Here is an 18,196-nt window from a genome sequence, read left to right as displayed (position 1 = left end):
CAGTAATGGCTCAAACCGAGGTGACTGTTCTTGTTTAAAAACTTACTTAAATTGATATCTGTGTAGGAAAAAAGCCAGTGTAATTACCTTGGTAGTTTTATTTAGACTCACACAGTTCCTTCCATGTTTTAATATAAATATAATGAAAATCTTGTTTCACAGCTGTTTTTTGTAAGGTGGGCTTTTTCATTTGAAGACTTTTCCATTTTTTTTTCTTAATTGATGGGATCTTGTGAAAGGATTAGGTAAGCTGTTTTCATTTGTCACTTAAACAAATTGCTCCTGTTTCACAACTTAGGATGTGTTGCAACTCTAAGAAGACCTTTGCTTTAATCGTAGAACTATATTGTTGGAAAATGCTTACTGTGTGTGTTCTCAGGTTTACGGCTTCTATGCACGCACTGTGTAATGCTGCAACTTATTAAAATGTGTTTTTCTTAATTCATGTGATTTATCAAGTGTTAAAATTTTAGGTTATTTGTGCTTCAATTACCAGAAAAGTGGGAAAGTGAACGGTTTAGTTTTTATGCAGCACAACAAAATTGTATGCTTTTATTGCCCTGCACTAAAATATCAGCCGTTAAAATATCAGTCTGATTACTGTTGCTGGGAAAGTTCATGGGCTCTAACACTATTTGTGCGGTTCTTCCCCAATCATGATTATGTTTTGAAATCATATTATTCTGCTTGCTGTCCCTTGACCGCTGTACCTGTCCCCTCCCACCCTACATTTTGATTTCAACATGAACTGGTGTGTCAGGAGCTTCAGGAGTCATAGATTAATGATTTATACCATTGGAAAATGATAGTCTGGATGCTTTCCTGTAGCTCTCCTTGAGTTTTGTTTTTTTGGAGCCCTGTCCAAAACTCGCTGAAACTAGCAGAAAGAATTTTCCCGCTGACTTCACTGGACTTTGGATTACTTCCCTAAAGAGATTTATGAAGTGTGAGGACATGCTTGTCAAGGTGAATTTTAGATCTGATATCTCAAGACTCCCTAGGATTAGAGCTTGAGGGCTTAATATATTTGTTTCCCATCTTTATGGTATTTAAGATTTTGGATTTGAGTATTAGCACTGATCTCTGAGTTTAATAGGCTCTTGGCACTACTCTGAGAATGAAAATACCAAGTTGCAGACCACAAAACAGTGTAATTTTCACTCCCTACATAACTATAAAATTATTAATGCCCCGCCATTATGTTGTAATTCTTAATTTCCAGGTGTCTGTAACTGAGAAGATAAAATCTTGATAACTGACTTTGGATTTACCTTCCACCCTGTGATTGCCTGAGGAAGGGGTGTATGCCCTAGTAATACATTCAGCTCAGGCTATGGGACTGTCTTCTAACTGGCAGACCTCTTGAAAAAATCCCAAACTGAATAAGCGCAAGATGAGTTAGTCTTAAAAAAAAAAAAAATACGAGGACATCATTCTGCTTCTATTGCCTGAAATCCAGATTTGTCTTATTAGCCACTTGGACTTCTGTTTTGGTTGCGCATAGAGGTGAGACTGTGCCCAAAGTGGAATGCATGATGATGTTGGACAGGCTGCTGAGTTCAGTACATGGTCTATTGATCAGCTGGGTCTGCTTAGGTTTTGTAGAATTCATGGTGGTTTTGATGAGATAGATCACATTTGCTCCTGTTGCAGCATTTTCATGCAATTTAAAAGGCGGAATGCAAAATTGTTAGCTTTCACAGTCTTGGATGGAATATGATGATTGTGTATTTGAATAAAAAGTATGGTTCAGCCCACCTTCTTTTGAAATGGGTAACTAAATGCCACCTCAGTCTGCAGATAGGAAAGAAGTGGAAAATTCAAAGTGAAATCTTTCAAAGCAAGCACAATTCTGCTGCCTTAAACTTGCATCAGCATTGTCTCTTCTGCCTAAATAATCTATTGATCCACCATAAAGTCACTTTCCTATTTTACTTTCCTCTTCAAAAGGCTCTTCTACCAGAAAGGCTCCCAGAAATTCTTGAATGGCTGAAGATCAGTGGAGTCTTTGTATTCACATATGTAAATTTACTTCTATATGATACAGTGACCTGGAACCAGTAAGACTGTCCAGTTTCGCTATTTATTGTAGTTATGTAATGTTCTTGCTAGCCTTTAAAAAGACCCACAGAACTGAATATCACAGATTTATTCACAAACTTAAAAATTACAGATACCCCCAGTGTTATAAGATGAGGGCCTCTGATCTTAACAACTTTGTGAGAAGCTAAACTGACACATGTACTCCATCTGGTACAAAAAACCTCTTCTGCTTGTTGGGCTCTATGTAGTAAATTACTATGCTGAGATGTATAATTGAGCACTTTCGATATTATCTAAAATATCACATATGCCACGTAGAAAGTTATGTTACTGTAGAGAAAGAGTGAGCTCAGAGGCAGGAATTTCTGGGTTGCAATACCAGCTGAACTGAAGATTCATGAAATCTTTAGAAGACATCTACTAGTTTCAATAAACTGGTGAACTGTGTATATGTGTGGGTTTCTTTTATAAGGATAACGTTAAGGTCACCCTGTTAAATACACAGCAGCCCTGCTTTAGTCAAGTCATCTGCGTATTCTTTAGCTTCTGCTGTAGGAGTTGTGGTTTCAAAAGCATGAGTCCTAAAATATGGGTCCCATAATACAACGTATTATAACATGTCTGCAAATTTTGGGACACGCTTTATAGTGACTTGATATGAGTTACATATATCGATAACTTCATCAACAAGTTAATACTTTGTTTTCAACTATTAGTCTTGCCAGGTTGGGCACAACTTCGTGCGTAACTCCTGGCACACATATGCAGTACAGTCCAAATTTTAGCTCTTTCCTTGGATTTGTTTTTATTGCTAAATCAGATAAAATACAAAAAATCCAATCAGGTTTTCTCAGAGGAGCTTTCCTGGAGTTTTGTTTTGTCCCAGCCTTTTCAATCTCAAAGGAGCAGATGGGGTAGATGCCAAAATAATTTCTTTCCATGATGAGTTACCATTAATCATTACATCTCTTTTATGCAGGGTATGACGTTTGTATTCTAGAATAGCTGAGCAAGAAAATGTTATATTCCCACATTGTCTTGCTACTTTGAAATAAACTAGGATTTGAAAGAGAAGGACTTTCTCGACACAAAGCTTTTAGGTACTGTGCAGAGTGTGAAGGAGTTAAATATAACCTTGTTTAACAGAAACTTAAGATAGCTAATACAGTTTCTCTCTTGATATTTGCTGCCACAGTGATGAAAGGGAGCTGCACGGTTGTTCCCTGCCTCTGACAGGTGACATGCAGTGGGGTAGGTAGCTCTAATACTCAGGGAGCGGAACGGCGCTGCATCACCTTCGGATTCTCCTTTTCTCTAGGCGGTTCTGCGGGAAGGAGACCTTCTTGGCTTTGAAATTTAGCAGCCGCTAAGGTGCAGAAATGAAATTGGGAAAGTGCATCTCTGTGGCAGTAAGGATGATATCGTGCCTCAGAGCAGTTTCTGTTCTGCTCATCCTTCAGACAGTTTGCGGGCGTTTTCCCTCAATCTGTGAGCCTTTATTGTGCAGCTACTTTAGCTGGAACTTGTGCAAAATGATGCAAAATCTCCACCTCTGATGATATGTGTCAAAACACTGTCAGACAGGTTTTTTTATGTGAACAGCAAGTGATTTTTCTGAAGTCTGTTTTCAGAACTATCTTACATTCCTAAATTCCCACTTCTTGTTTTTAATGGGAAACGTTTTCATTTTTCTACTCAAACTTGCTTAGAATGTAAACAGTTGAAGTGTTGATTATTTTTAAAATTTTTTAAAATTTTTTTAACCACTCCTTGTACCCCAAAATGCCTACATTATCTTTTCCAAATAATTGAGCTCTTGGACCGATATTCACTAAATCTGGTAATATCAGAAAGTTCTAAATGATTGCATGTGTGGCTTGCAGGGAAGAGTTTTGTGTGAGCTTCACCCCTCATGACTGATGCTTTCCTTACACATAAGGGTCCTGGATCTGCAAAGTGTTTAATCAACTGCTTTTGATTAAGTGAAATGCTTAAGCAAGTTGCTTAAATTAAATTGCCTGAGTAGATCCTTTGAAATGGGTGAGATTGCTGGCATGTTTTCCTTCCTTATTGGAGTGTAACCACAGTACAGAACCTTGCAGGACTGAGCCCATAGGAACGCAGACATGATTACTGCAGGAACTGTAACTTCGCGTTTTGTATCTTCTGTAAATTTAAAATCCCATCTTCTGTTTAAAGTTGTATTACCAAGTCTTTTTATTTCATGCCAGTATATATATATCAAAGGCATCTTTTGGCACAGAGTGTGAGAATTTTGCCTTCACAAAATGAAAGTAATATCTGTCTTTAATCTTTGTGTATCGGTTTAAATTTCTGACACTCTGTGGAAGAGCTAATCAGCAGGTATAATCTCTACTTGTGTGACCCTAGCTGCCACTACTGTATTTGCTGAAGGTTATTTAGTTTCACATTCGGTGCACAAAGGATGACAGATTTCATAGCCCTTTTATAGCAGCTGATAACATGCACTTTGGAATCCTTGATAACTGCGGTCTGTGCGAACACCCGACAGATGCAGGTTTTGATAGGCATTTTGTAGAAAGTGTGAAGATTTGAGTGAATGACAGTATTGCTGGTTATGCCAAACAATTTAAGGAGTCAATGTGGCAAATGTAGGAAAGATAATTTTTTTTTTTTTTAGAGAGAACAAATCATTTTGAGACACAATAGTAGTTTAGGCAACTTTTTGTCATAAGAAGCCAGTCATTGTAGTGTAGTTTGGAAAGTAGCAACGCTGCAGTTGTAAAGCTCTTCTTTGCCCTCTCCACTGACAAAAAAATCTTGGGGTTTTGAAAGCAAATAGCATGTATCGTGATTTAATATCTTGCTAGGACAGATTTACAGTTGTTATCAATAAGCAAATATTTTGAAAGAATATTTTAGATTTAATATTTAGTGTTCAAGTAGACACCATTATGCCCTGTTGATAGATGTATTTTAAGCCATGCAAATACTGAGAAATAATGATGTAAAAAATGTAATTTTAGATGCAGTTTGGGGTAGAAAAAATGGCACTGTGAAAGGAATTCTCTTTAAATTCATAAAATAGTCTATCTGGAGATTCCAGGAAAGACTAAAGTCTTCCATTTGCTTTTAGTAGGATAAGAAAACAAGCTGCAACAAGATACTTTGTAGTATAATACTTCACAAGTTTCATCCAGTTAATCCTCACAACATCACACTGAGGTAGGCAAGTTAATTTTATTCCTCACCATCTCACAGAGATGAAACTTGAGTAAATAGTTGAAGTTACTTGTGTGGAGTCACATAACTGATTTGCAGATCTGGGTTTCTCTTCAGTTGTACCTAACTTCCTAGTTGGTCTGTTTTCATCTTTATACTTAGCTGTGTTGGCAGACGATCTGATGAAAAATAGTGTATTTTTCTTTGTTTTTTTTAATATAAAATAATCATTTTAAATCCCTTTACTGACTAATTATGGGAAAACAACTTCAGAACGAAAGTTGAAAATTCTAAATGAAAGTGGGATTTGTGTTATGACAGTTTGGTGATATGTGTGGGATATGCACTTTTCATTTATGTAAAATTCTTTATAGACATCCCTTTGACTAGTAAAGAAATTAAAGATTATCTCGCACTTAGGAAGGTTGCTTGAAGTTTAGGAGACCTCGGTTTAGTTCTTTGCTTTGTTACAGTCTTACATTATGTCAAGTCATTTAGGTTCAGAACAGATCACTGGGAGTTAGGTGCCTAGAATCGTTGTGGGTCTGAACCTTATACCTGTGTCTGAAATTCAGCTATGTATATATTGTGTTTGTGGACTGTGCAAGGAGAAACTAATGAACGGTGGCTGGCTCATATCCATGCTGCTCCAGGCTAGTACCCTATGGAGCAAAGTAGCCATGTCCACTCTGTGCTGCAAAACACTCAATTGCCCTGCTTCTCTTGTGGCACTAAAATGTCATTATTATTTTGTGTGATTTTTTCAGTTCAAAGAGCTGGAAATAATAACATAACTGTATTTTAATCTGCCAGAGCAATGTTTTCACGACATGATGCTGAGGGAGCAAATTGCAGCCCCTGAGGAGTGAAATGAATATGTTTAGAGGCATTTATGTGAATGAGATCTGGCTTTTGGGTAGGGTTAAAGGACTACGCTGAGAGAGAAACTTGGCATAGTTTTGTCCTTTTGGGACTGTCCTGTCTGGATATTTTCTGGAAGGAACTATTTGTCTTGCTCAGGAGTAAGCTAGCCCACTTGTAGTTTTGAAGGATTAGGAGATCAATGGGAATGAAATGGAATGAGTTAAAGTGATGATGATTATGTCTGACATCCAAACCCTCTATTTCACAGAGTTACAAGAGAAACAAGCTAGAGGAACAAACTAGATAAACGGGAGGCTCAAATACTATAGCAATGGGAGCTATACAATACCTGAGATGAATATGCAGACTGCAAAATTATCATCACAGCTGGTCTCCTTGCAAGTTTGCAAAGAAGGACCACCTCTAGATCGAATGAAACCGTCAGAACTTTTCATTTGCAATCTGGGACAATTTTTCCAGTTTAAAAATTAGCTATGTTGATAGCGTAACAGGCAGAAGTTTACATTAACAATAATTTTGTTATTGGATTAATGAAGAACATCAATTTCCAATGGATCTTGTGGGGATTTCTTTGATGAAATGATTACCTTTCTAATGTGGTTGATCAAAATAAGAAGTTTCCTGCATTGGCATTTAGAGCTCTGACATGGAATTCGTAGTTAAAATGAAAGAGGAATCAACCCACCCCCTCAAACATTCCTTCTGTGTTGTGAGTAACCTGGAGTATAGAAGACCTGGGTTTCAGTCTCAGCGATTCATGATCAGAACGTGACTGACTCTGGGCCTACTAGGTGATTGACCTGTAGCTGTGGAATCAGTCTCCCGCTCTCTCTGTTCAGTGTGTATTTAGCTATACGTGAAAGTGGAAACAAGTGCAAAAGGAAATACTGAGAGCCGCTGACCCTTTAGCCCTATGGTGAAGGCACTCAGCTGAGGGAGGTGTCTAATCAGAATGAGCATCAGACGTAGGTCTCTCCGGTTATACATATCTGTGCTTCCAGTCATTGAATGCTTAAGGGTAAACACTTTTTATCTCTTTCTCTGTCACTCATCTGATCTATACATGTATTTTTAAAAGATCTACATTTTATTCCATTGCAAAAGTCTTTGCAAGATATAATTCTTGCTTTTATATCAGCTTGGCTTTCAGATCAGCACTGAGTAGATAAAATCTAGAAAGGAAATGGAGTGTTGAATAGAAATAATTTTTTATTATTATTATACTCTTAGGAATAATATTTTGGGCAATTTATTGTTACTGTCATGGGACAATTCTCTCTTAAGTGAGGACATTGATGGCTACCAGCATGGCATTTTTACTGTTTGTAAGAACATATAGGTCAGGAAGGGAGCTTCTGGATGCTGATTCTGTTCCCTTAATGTTGTAGTCAATCACATTATCTAATAAAATGCCATCTTAAAATACACTATTTTTTCCCCCTTTTATTGGAAGAGTGATGAAAAACCTTAGAACCTTGCTCAGATGGTAAGAAATTTTCAGGCAAAGCAAATCTGTGACCAAGTTTTTGCTCATTTTTTCTTGTGCCAGCACTGCACCCGAGCTTATATAGATGTTCTCCCTCAGTGGTGTGTAGTTCAGTTCAGTCAGTTCCTGTATTTCTTGACTCTGTGGTAATCCATTTGTGCAACGTGGAAACTTATAAAGTCTCATGTGTTGTGACCATATTTGAACTCATCATAAATGTTTTATAAATTTCAGATGAGTAAGAAGGATATAGAGATAGATGCAAAGCTTGCCTGTATCTGACATTCTGAGAACTTCAATAGATTGATTATACCCTATGGAAAATTTGCTTTCTGGTAATAAAAAATGAGCAATTTCACTAAGCGTTTTCATTCACTTCTGTCATGGTGTAACAATACATACTATTTTTCTCGTAAAAATCTGAATGGTGAAAATGCAAGGACTGGCTCTACCAGCTCAGTACAATTTTACTTGCCATTATGTCTTTTGCATGCTATTCAGACAAATTGAAAAGGTAGAGGATGGAGGAATTCCATTCTTGTGCCATGAGCTTACAGCTTAAACTTCAAGTGTGATCACAGGAAAATTGGTGAAGAACAGTCCAAGGAGAAGAAAACAAAGAAAGAGGAAATGGAGAGCATTTCAGTGTTATAATTTTTCAATTGAGATGTTCTCATCTGAAGTTAGGATGTTGAGAAGGAAGGAAGAAAATAAAGCTCAGTGGAGCTTTAAACTTAGGGAAGTTTGTTTTATTTACTCATTTTTTTCTGTTACTTGAGTATTTGTCTTACTCCTGAAGGGACAGTAGGGGTTTTTTTTACCCTTCCTATATGTTAATTTTAGTCATTTATATGCGGGACCAGTATGCACGGGGATCAAAGGAAATACTACATCAAGTAGAACTCTGCTCCATGTAATGCATTTGGATTGAGTGCCAGCAGAAAAAGCATTTGAGGAAGAACAGGAAAGTAGATCTGAGATAATGCTGACTAAATAATAATCCACCAGTACATGTCACACTGCGTGGTCGCTTCAGAGTACTCCAGTTCAGAGAAAGGAAAATACTTGGTGCTTTTATGCTTCCTGAAAATATTTGCCATGTAGCTCTTTGGTGTATCCTTCAGAAGAGCTGGAGGTTGAGCTAGATCTTGCTTTGGTAAATGTCAGTGTATCTTCCGAAATCAATGGGATTTCCCTGATCTATACTTGCTACATACAGTAACATGCAAACTAGTAATGTACAGCAAGATTAATAAACACCCTCTAATTCCTTAGCAGAAGTTCACGGGCATTGTCTGCTTACCGTAATTTTTGATATTGGTATTGTTTCATTTCCCTCTTGAAAACTGTAGGCATCAATAACCTCACAGTAAAGCATGATTTCTTTCCAACTTGAATTTTATGCTGTTAAATGTACTGGACACCTTCTTCACACTACCCCAGACCTGTTAAATAGGTTGAGCTGAAATCAAAGAAGAAAGCTAGAGAAGCGCTAAAAGGACTGCAACACCCATCTTTTAGGTTTGTGGACCTTAGACTGGATGCCAGACCCCAGATTTAAGTGCCTTGGCTCTTAAGGGTTATGAGGGTTATGGCATATCTGCATGAACAGCCTTGTTCGGTGACGATTCTATTCTGTCAGCGTAGCGTGCTTTACATCTGTACGTCAATCACAGTATTGCATAAGATGACTAAAAATGTGCCAACTTTAAAGTAACGCAGAGGGAATGAATCAGGGCTTTTACTGTGAGACTGAGCGCACATGCTTGTATTATGTAGCTGGAGAAGAAGTGGACCATGGCTCTAATCTGTGGATTTGGGAATTTCAGGCGCTCAAATGGTTACTGATGTTATCAGGGAGCTGAAGTGGTAATTGTGTGTGCTCTCTCTTAGGGGTAACCTAAGATATGTCGCATTTGATCACCATTAGCACAAAGTCAAAGAAGTCGAACACCTTCAATGGCATTTACACTTACTTTAAAATGGGCTTGGAGCATTCAGATGTTCTGTCACAACTGAGGAGTGGTTTAAGTTGTCATCTTTCATCTGTTATTAGCCCTCATTTGAGACACAGCATGTGACTTTACAAGTGCGGATAGGTTTATCGTGTCTTATCATCTCAAATATGGATGTAGATTTGTTGTGCTACCAGACTTGCAGTGAATGATCTTAGGATTAAAGGCAAGTTGCTTAACAGGTGTTCCAGCAGGCACCAAAAATACCTCATGAAGGAGAGCAGCAGTTAGTGGAGCAACGGTGAGAGTGCTTATGTTTTATATCATAGCATCGTGTCCACAGCAGCTGCTCAGGAAGTGATGCAAATAAATTCACAAATAAGCATCTAAGAAAAATCCCGTATGGGGAAGATGTCACTTTTAGCTCCTCTCTGGATCCTCCAGATGCTCCTGACCAGATTACTGGAGGCTGGACAAGAATACCAGGAAGACATCGCTGTAGGCTTTCCCTGCCTCCTGCCCTCTATGGGCATTTACTTTTATTCGTCACCAGAGTAAGACTGCTGGGTGGGATGGACCTTGCACCTGATACCATACAGTTGCTTGTAGGCTTTTAAGCAACCCCTCGGCTGTAGGCTGGTCTGCAGAGGGCACTCTTCAGCCCTTCAGCTGGAGGAAAATCTGCACCGTGTGCAGCTGGAAATGGAAGGGGGCTAGGAAGAATGCAAAGAGAGTGCATGACTGTGTGCTCTAGTAGTTAACTCACTCAGCAAGGAATGGGAAACTGCGCTCTCTACATCTCCATCACCACCTGCTCTTCTTCCACTTGGGTGGAGCTGTGCCTACTTTCAAGAGCCAAAGAGGCTGCAGGACAAACAACATATTCCTTGTTGCTCAGGCTAGGGCAGCTCTGGGCAAGTACAGAAGTCAGGACTTCAGATCCCTGGAGAACTGGGGAGGGACTTACCAGAGTTAGATGCCTTCAGGGTTAGGAGGCCACTGAAGAGGATTTTTCATCATTTTGGACTTTATTGTCTGTGGTTTGCTTCAGTTCTTTGGATCTGGCCCAGACTTAAGTATTCTCCCTCACTCCCTCTTTGAAAGTTTATGGGTCAGTCGAAGGCTTAATGAAATCAAAAAAAGTCTTTCCAGGAAGGCTGTTCGTCAGGATCTATCTATAAACTTCCAGTATAAACTAAGTGGCTAGTGTATAATCAGATAGGAAAACGGGGAAAAAAAGCTCTGCTTATTGCAGCATGGAAGAAGACTTCATGCAGAAAAGCTAAAGAGTTTTTTTTAGAACGGAAAAAATGTAAAATCTTCCTAATTGCGTTATCAGCCTCTGCAGTAAAAATAGTAATTACTGCAGTTTAAGACTAATGAATAAATCACTGTATTAAAATGTGAATAAAAAAGTTTAACAAGCAATCATATGTAATGGTTTGGCAGCTCTGTTATTAGTGTGGGCAAAGTAAGCTATTCACTTAACCTTTGCTGCAGCATCCGTTACTTTGGATTTTTGTCGGTTTCTTCCCCTACAGCCCAGATTAAATTCTCCCTTCCTGTTCTCCAGCAGAGTTTTGTTATGCCATGTCAGATGTCTACATAGTTGGGCTCATATTTTTCAATTTCACAAATACCTACCTGCTCACCTAAGAAAACAAGGCTGTGCAGATCGCTCCATTGAAATCATACCTGCATATGGGTTTTGTCACATCACAGCTATGTCATGGACAGATATTTTCCAACTCTGTCGTACTCTTTACCACTTCTCTCATTTTACCCAGCTGCTCCCCAGCCTGAATCAGCATCCTTCCTCGTTTTTCTGCAGCTGCTTTCCCTTTTCATATGTTGCCACAACCTCCTTCCTCCCTGCAGTGATCCCCTTTAGCTTTCCTCCCTGCTAGCTCCTCCTTAGAAGTGTCACAGAACACACTACCCGTGATTGATGTACTTAGCTTCACCAGTGAGGCCTTCATGTCAGTCTTGAGGCCTTCATGTCAGTCTTGATTTCTCCTGAAAGAAATATATGTAACTTCATTATCTTGATAAATCATTTGCTTTGTTTGCACTTGCTTTTGGCTGCAGTTACTGATATGCCAGTACCCTTCCAGCTCAGTTGAGTACACAGCACGAGCTATAATTTAGAGGAAAGTTGTGGCTATTGACCACTAAGAGTATGGTTGGTGTTGTGCTAGCTATAGCTTTACATTTTTGTTGGAGTTGGAAAATCTAGTAGCTGAGTGAGTCATGAAACCCAATGTAGCAAAACTCAGTTGTAAATGAAAGAGGAACGTTTCCATATTCTTCATTTGGCTTAATTCCTGTGTCTAATGGCTGTGTATATACTATAAACATTGTGAAGGAGCAACCATGGAAACACTTGTTTTCTTGCATTGCTAAATTTACTCTTGGTTGAATATTAACACAGCGCCTGGCATTACTTTAAAAGCAAAAATAGCTAAAGCGTGACTCACTATGAGTCATTTACTGCTAGTCCTGCTATACTGCCTAGAGCTTGACATTGAACAAGTTGGCAGCCTGCATTGCTACATTTTTTTCTAGGAACTTTGAACACATTTCATTCTTGTGAATTCTCTTGTGCAACAATATTAAACACAGCAATGTGTTTATTTTGCTTCCAAAGTCGAATGAATCAGAAAATGGTGAAACAGAGTATTTTTCTTGGAGATTCTGGAAGAGCTGTATTCTGAGAATTTTTTTTTAGCTGCAATAACAAAATGATTGCATGGATGTTAAAAGTTAATTACATTTTATCCAGATTACGTAAGATATACTTGAAACATTTTAGAATCTCTCGTTTTTAATTATTTGCATTTTCAGCAAAGGCATACGTGGAATCAGAAAGCTAAGCCCGAAGGCTGAGAACATTTACTCTTTGGTTGGCAGAGGTTTTGTGATGGGAAGGCGGTCAACTCTTCAGGGGCTGACAAAACGAGGCAACTGTATTGCTATTGGCCTCTGGATTTCAAAGGCACACCCTAAATATGGTGCTTGGAATCTGAAAGCGAGTAGCTTGCTGGCTGCGTGTGGGAATGCCTGTAAAAGATCAGCTGATTTCAGTCAGATGGGAAGGGGTAATGAGAGAGGGCTGAAACCAAAAGCAACTTGCTGAGGCAACCATGTGATGATATCCTGAAATACACTGGCAGGGCCAAATATCACTCCTCAGTGTGCTAAAATTTTCGTTCCAGCTGTATGTCATTCCTAACTAAAAGCCACTGCTTAGATCGATAGATAATGAAATCCTTTAGTATTTTCCATATTTTTTTCTATTTTAAAAGAAATATTCGTGTGATAATTGAAGAAAAATCTTAGGCTATCAGCATACAACCTTCTGCGTGTGTTTAAAGGAGGTACCATAAATGAAATTAAAGCGCTAATGATGTAAGTTCAAAACATCTACAGAAGTAAAATCCCACATACCTGGGTATAGTTAAAAAGCTTGCTATGTATCTCTTCCTTTAACTACAGAGCATGGAAATAGAGACTGTACAGTATCTATGCAGTACAGTATATATGGCATCTGCACATTTAAGAATAAATGCTGTTGCAGGATCTTTATAAGCTAAAGCATTTTCTCTATCTAATCTGTTAGAAGACCAACTTCAAGAATTTCTCTTGAAGTGATTTCCCTTTAAAAAATCTCATTATGATGACTCAAGAGAGAAATAAGAATGATTAATTAAGCTTAGCAGTGGCATCCTATGCATTGTCCTGATGTGCACTATTCTAAGTTATTTCAACAAGGATTTTTGAATAAAAGTGCAGACGTAACTGCACTGAAGAGACGACTTCTGTTTAAAACTCAAGGTTGTTCAGTAAACTTTTGAAGTACTTTTTCGTTAAGTTTTTCTGACTAACAATCGTAGTAAAAAATGATACCTTGTTATTTTTCTAAACCTAGAATAAAAAAATGTTTGTGTTATGTCAAACAGTGTGAAGTGGGACAAGGTTTTAATTTTTTTTCTGTGTTACTTCTTTGACAGTGACCCCCAAATCACTGTTATTAAAATAGTTTCAGTAGTTACTCATGATATATGGTCTTTAGCAATCTCTGCATAGCTACTCAATAGTCTGTATCTCAGCCACACCTCCAGACATGTTATGCAGAATAGAGACATGAGAATTTATGTTAGGAGTAAGACTGTGCCTTTTAAAAGACAGCTCAGTGTAGGAGGTTTTTCTGCTCTAAGGATCATCGGAAAGCTTGGAGCTGCCTAAGGCATGATGTCTCTTGGGCATCTCCATACACGTCATGTAAGTAATGCCTCCATTAAGCTATAACAAATTATTCCCCACACGTATGCATGCGTTTCTGTGTACACATTCACACATATTGACAGAGAGAGTACGGGCAGGGCAGTGACGTGGAGTCTTTCTCTCTAGGACAGATCATAAGACCATGTAGTGAGCTCTAGATTAAGCACACAGGAGCATGATAGTCTAGCACTGAATGTGAACTTAGTTACAAAGTGTTAACTGTTTTCCATAGCTAAGTAAGAAATACTCTGTTGAACTGAAACCTCCATCCTGTTACATCTGCGTCCTAAAATGACAGATGAAAACTCTCAGTTCTCAAATCATTTTCTGTTCTAGTTATGAATCCCAGGTTATTTTCTTTAATATTTTCTTATGATAGAACAAACAGAACACGTTCTGCAAAGCTATAAATCATGCACAGTGCTGAAAGGATTCATATCCACTTAACTACTACACACTGTGAGGGTGTCCATCTTGTTGCATTCTGCTCCTGGGTCTCGAACTATGTGTGAGATACAGTGTAGGAACCAATATGTCTGTGAGTTGTCAATAGAAAAGTGATAGGAATTTTGGACTAACATTGTGTTCTGTGGGTATATTAAGTTTCAGCACTACTTTCAACAGAAGAATGGAGGCTTTTTTTCGCACCCTTCAGATTGATTTTATCAGGTACATACAACCTGAGGAACTCTTTGTCATATGTTATGGATGGGGTGCTTAGGATGTAATTCCTTATTCCCCATGGGTTGTGAATAATGCAGTTATTGCTAAGCAAATTTGCCATTAAATGTCATACTTGCATAGCATGAGCTACAGATGGCCAGAAAAAAATGTTCTTTGTCTTTTGCACTATTTTTTATGTGACTGTGCCCTTATAGAACCAACCTTACTGACTAAGGTTATCCTGTGAGCATTTAGTCTTAAAAATAGCCCTTTTTGCTGCAGCTTGTCTAAGGTTGATTCACAAGCGTAGTCATACGAGATCCAGTAGCATCATTGGACTGACTGTTAATCACTGTCACCTTCTGAGAAGAAGAGACTGAATGTTAAATTGCTCATTTCTAAACAGCTGCCAAATTCTTTTCTTTTTCAAAAGCCATTAGTCTAGCAGATTACACTGCTTCTGTTTTTTGTTCTTTCCACACTTAAAATCTATGCAAGCCTTTTATACTTACAGTGACAGGTGTTTTTGTGAAGTATTAGTGGACAAATTTTCCCTGAGGTTAACTACAGACCAGAAACTGCAAAAAGATGTTTGCAATTGAAAAGATCTTCCAAGTCATAAGAGTCCTTAGCCTTGGGGAAGTCAAGTCACCAAAGCCAATGGGAGTGAAGAGACATGCTTTTCACTAAACAAGTTGGAAACTCCTTCTTTAAGGCATAACTAGCTTGTGTATTTCAGATCAGCTGTGCCAAGGGAGAAATTTAAGATACTGAAAGTTAACTTTCTGCATCAACAGTGCACATCACATTACAAAGTTAATTTCCTAAATCCACATTTAGGGAGCTAAGTCTGGGGCCGTATTTTGAGTTTATATATAAACTTGGAGTATCTCTTTAGCTCCCTGATTGAGAAGTTTGATTGTCATCTTTATGATGTTGCCCTCTGTATAACAGGGAAAGTCTGCAGCTCAGGACGAGTGTCTACAGACATGTGCAGACATTGAGTTCCTCTGCCTGTGTTGTCTCTACATCTAGCCAGTTCAATGCCGTGCAAATAGGGCTGTACAAATTCTGAACCAGCACTAGTCCCCATCAGTTCACCCAAGGGAATGGGTGAAGGAGCTCTGTTTACACCTACCTATGTAGATGTGCCCTCAGATTGTCCAAAATTCCAGAGAATGAAGATTGTAATTAAAACAATGTGCTCATACTTCTGCCTATATAGATGTCTCTAGATGTGGGTTAATTTGCTTTTACTACTTGTTCCTCCTGAGCAGAGGTCAAACCTCTGTTTGAGACATCAGCATAATTAATATTACACTGGATATCTAGCACAGCATCATTATTGTATTTTTTAAGCAGTTAAAAATAGGTAGCAAGAACTGAGAAGCTTTTAATAGGCTGTGAACCTGTTGACATACCTTCTTTTTGAAGAGGAACACAAAAAAAGAGAAAATATTCTGTATGTAGGATGTATAAAGCTTATTCCAAAATTGCTGGAATGGATTTTCTTAAAGAAAAAGATCATGTTTGCAGTTCAGGTATTGTTTTAGACCTTAGTAAAATACTACAGAATGTGAATCAGTCGATGGTTATCTGTGATGAGCAGGTAAACAAAAGATTTATTTCCCAATGGGTTTTTCATATGATGGTGACAAACTCCATTGCACAACAATGGTCACATTCCAAAGCTGCAACCAGGTTCTGGAGGGCTTAATTTCACAACTGCTTACCGTGTCCTATTGCATTACAGTGACCTTTCAATAAAGAAGAGAGATTGCTGGTATTGCTGGTTTGTTTTTTGCTTTTTGTTTTGTTTACTTAAAAACTAAGTGAGGATATAGTGCAGTGCCCTACTTCTACACAGCAAATTTTGTCCTTGACATTTTTAAACTATGTGCTCTAGTAAAATATTCAGAAGCTTTTGTGTTTTCTACCTTTTATTAATCTTGTAATGTGTACATCTACTTAAGGTTTGCATTTATGTTGGCAATACAGTTAACTGTAAAAAGAAGTAATTTATGATATTGAAAGACTGACATTAAAAGTATGTTTTCCTGGTGTAGCAATTTATTTATCATCCTTCTGGCATAATAACACAACAAAATTATTTGTTGTTTAGTTTGTATGTGGCTTTTTTTCCCCAAGGTGAGCTCATGAAGTCCTGATTTCTAAAAATTATTTGGTTGAAAAAATAGGTATAAAGCAAAAATATAATCATGTTAGCATGATAAGATATAAGAATGATATTAAAGTCATCTAAATATTATTTAGTTCTTGGCTGTTGCAATCTATTTTGTGCTCATGACATTCCGTACAAAGTGACTTATTTTGGAGTTTGAATTTTAATAACATGAAGCACTCTGCCACAAGCACACTCTTACTTCATAGTGTGAAACAGTTATGTAATCTTCAAAATAACTTCACTGAAAAGTTACTCTGAAGCTGATAAATGAAGACAGCATCCACAACCTAAGAGAGCAAGCTGAAAAGGCCAGACCTGCAATGAAAAATATTTTCCTGTTGTTCCTGGGAAGGCAAGGTAGAGAGAAGACCAACAGACACTAGCCATAACTGGGAGAAAGCAGCTAGTTAGGAAGCTTCTTACACCAGTTGGGTCTTAGGCCATCTCTGTCTGTGATGAGTGAACATCACATTTAGACGTGAGCAGCCATTAAGTGAATAGTGTATAGATTCTGAAGTTTGAGTCAATGCCTGTTCAAGATAACTGAATAGTAACTATTAAGCCCATGCTCAGCTACAGACTGGCCCAGCATCCACATTGTTTGTGTTGGGTGTGTGCTCAGGTGCACACTTAGGTCTGACTCTGGGAGGTGCTCTCAATGAGGAAAGCTTGAGGCTGCTAGCCTGACCCTAAGCTGTCAATCATGTGGTCTGATCTGATCAGGTGTGAGTAGATTTGAGCACCTAACCACCACAACTCACCAGCAGATCACATAACCTCTGCTGTTTGTAATCATAATTTGGATGCTTTGAGCCTGAGCTACAGCTGTGCTGGCAGCTGGCAGCGTAATACCAGCCGCGGCACCTGGAGTGCTTTGCTTTCAAACAGCTCTCGACTTTACAGTATGGACAGAGGCCAGGAATTACACCTGAAATTCAGTGAGAATTACGTCGAATGTAGAACAGTAGCTTCAAAGTGGTCTGTGTAGATGTCTTCAGAAAGATCCATAGCTGTAATGAGATTCCTAGCAGAGAGGAAAGGTCAATTCCATACCGAAAGTCTCCCCCCCGCCCGCGATTTCCACACCAGAAGGAAGCTTTCGGTGGTGCCAGGGAGTCTGAAAGCAGTGCACGCAATTAGCGAGAAAGGGCTTGAAAATTCCATCACAAGAAGCAGGACCGCTCAGGAGTGGAGACGCTTGGGATTGTTCAGCCTGATTACCCCCACTGACAGAGAGGTGATGTATGCTAAGTACAGCTCCTTAACCTCCTTATAAGCAGTTGCATGAAAACGCAGAACATCTCCGTGTTGAAACGTAAGGCACTGCCGCATTCCCCTGGCTTCTGGACATTGGTGTTCTCAGACCATCTGTACGATGCGTTGACCTGCCTGGGTGATGACGGAAAGGTGTGTCTGTGAGCCAGCCTGTCAGCGGCTGCGGGTGCAGGAGTGGGAAAGTTTCTCATTAGGATGTGGGGCTGAGTAATGTAA

General features: G+C 38.7%; 1 protein-coding gene across 2 annotated transcripts in view; it reads left to right on the top strand.

Moving 5' to 3' along the window:
• Positions 1-18,196, top strand: part of NSMCE2 (NSE2 SUMO ligase component of SMC5/6 complex) — a 134,384-nt gene that overhangs the window by 62,827 nt on the left and 53,361 nt on the right. The window lies entirely within an intron of this gene.

This window comes from Opisthocomus hoazin, chromosome 3 (genome assembly GCF_030867145.1).
Source record: "Opisthocomus hoazin isolate bOpiHoa1 chromosome 3, bOpiHoa1.hap1, whole genome shotgun sequence".
NCBI lineage: Eukaryota > Metazoa > Chordata > Aves > Opisthocomiformes > Opisthocomidae > Opisthocomus > Opisthocomus hoazin.
The sequence above is the reverse complement of the archived record's forward strand: the minus strand, read 5'-3'. Positions and strand labels throughout refer to the sequence as shown.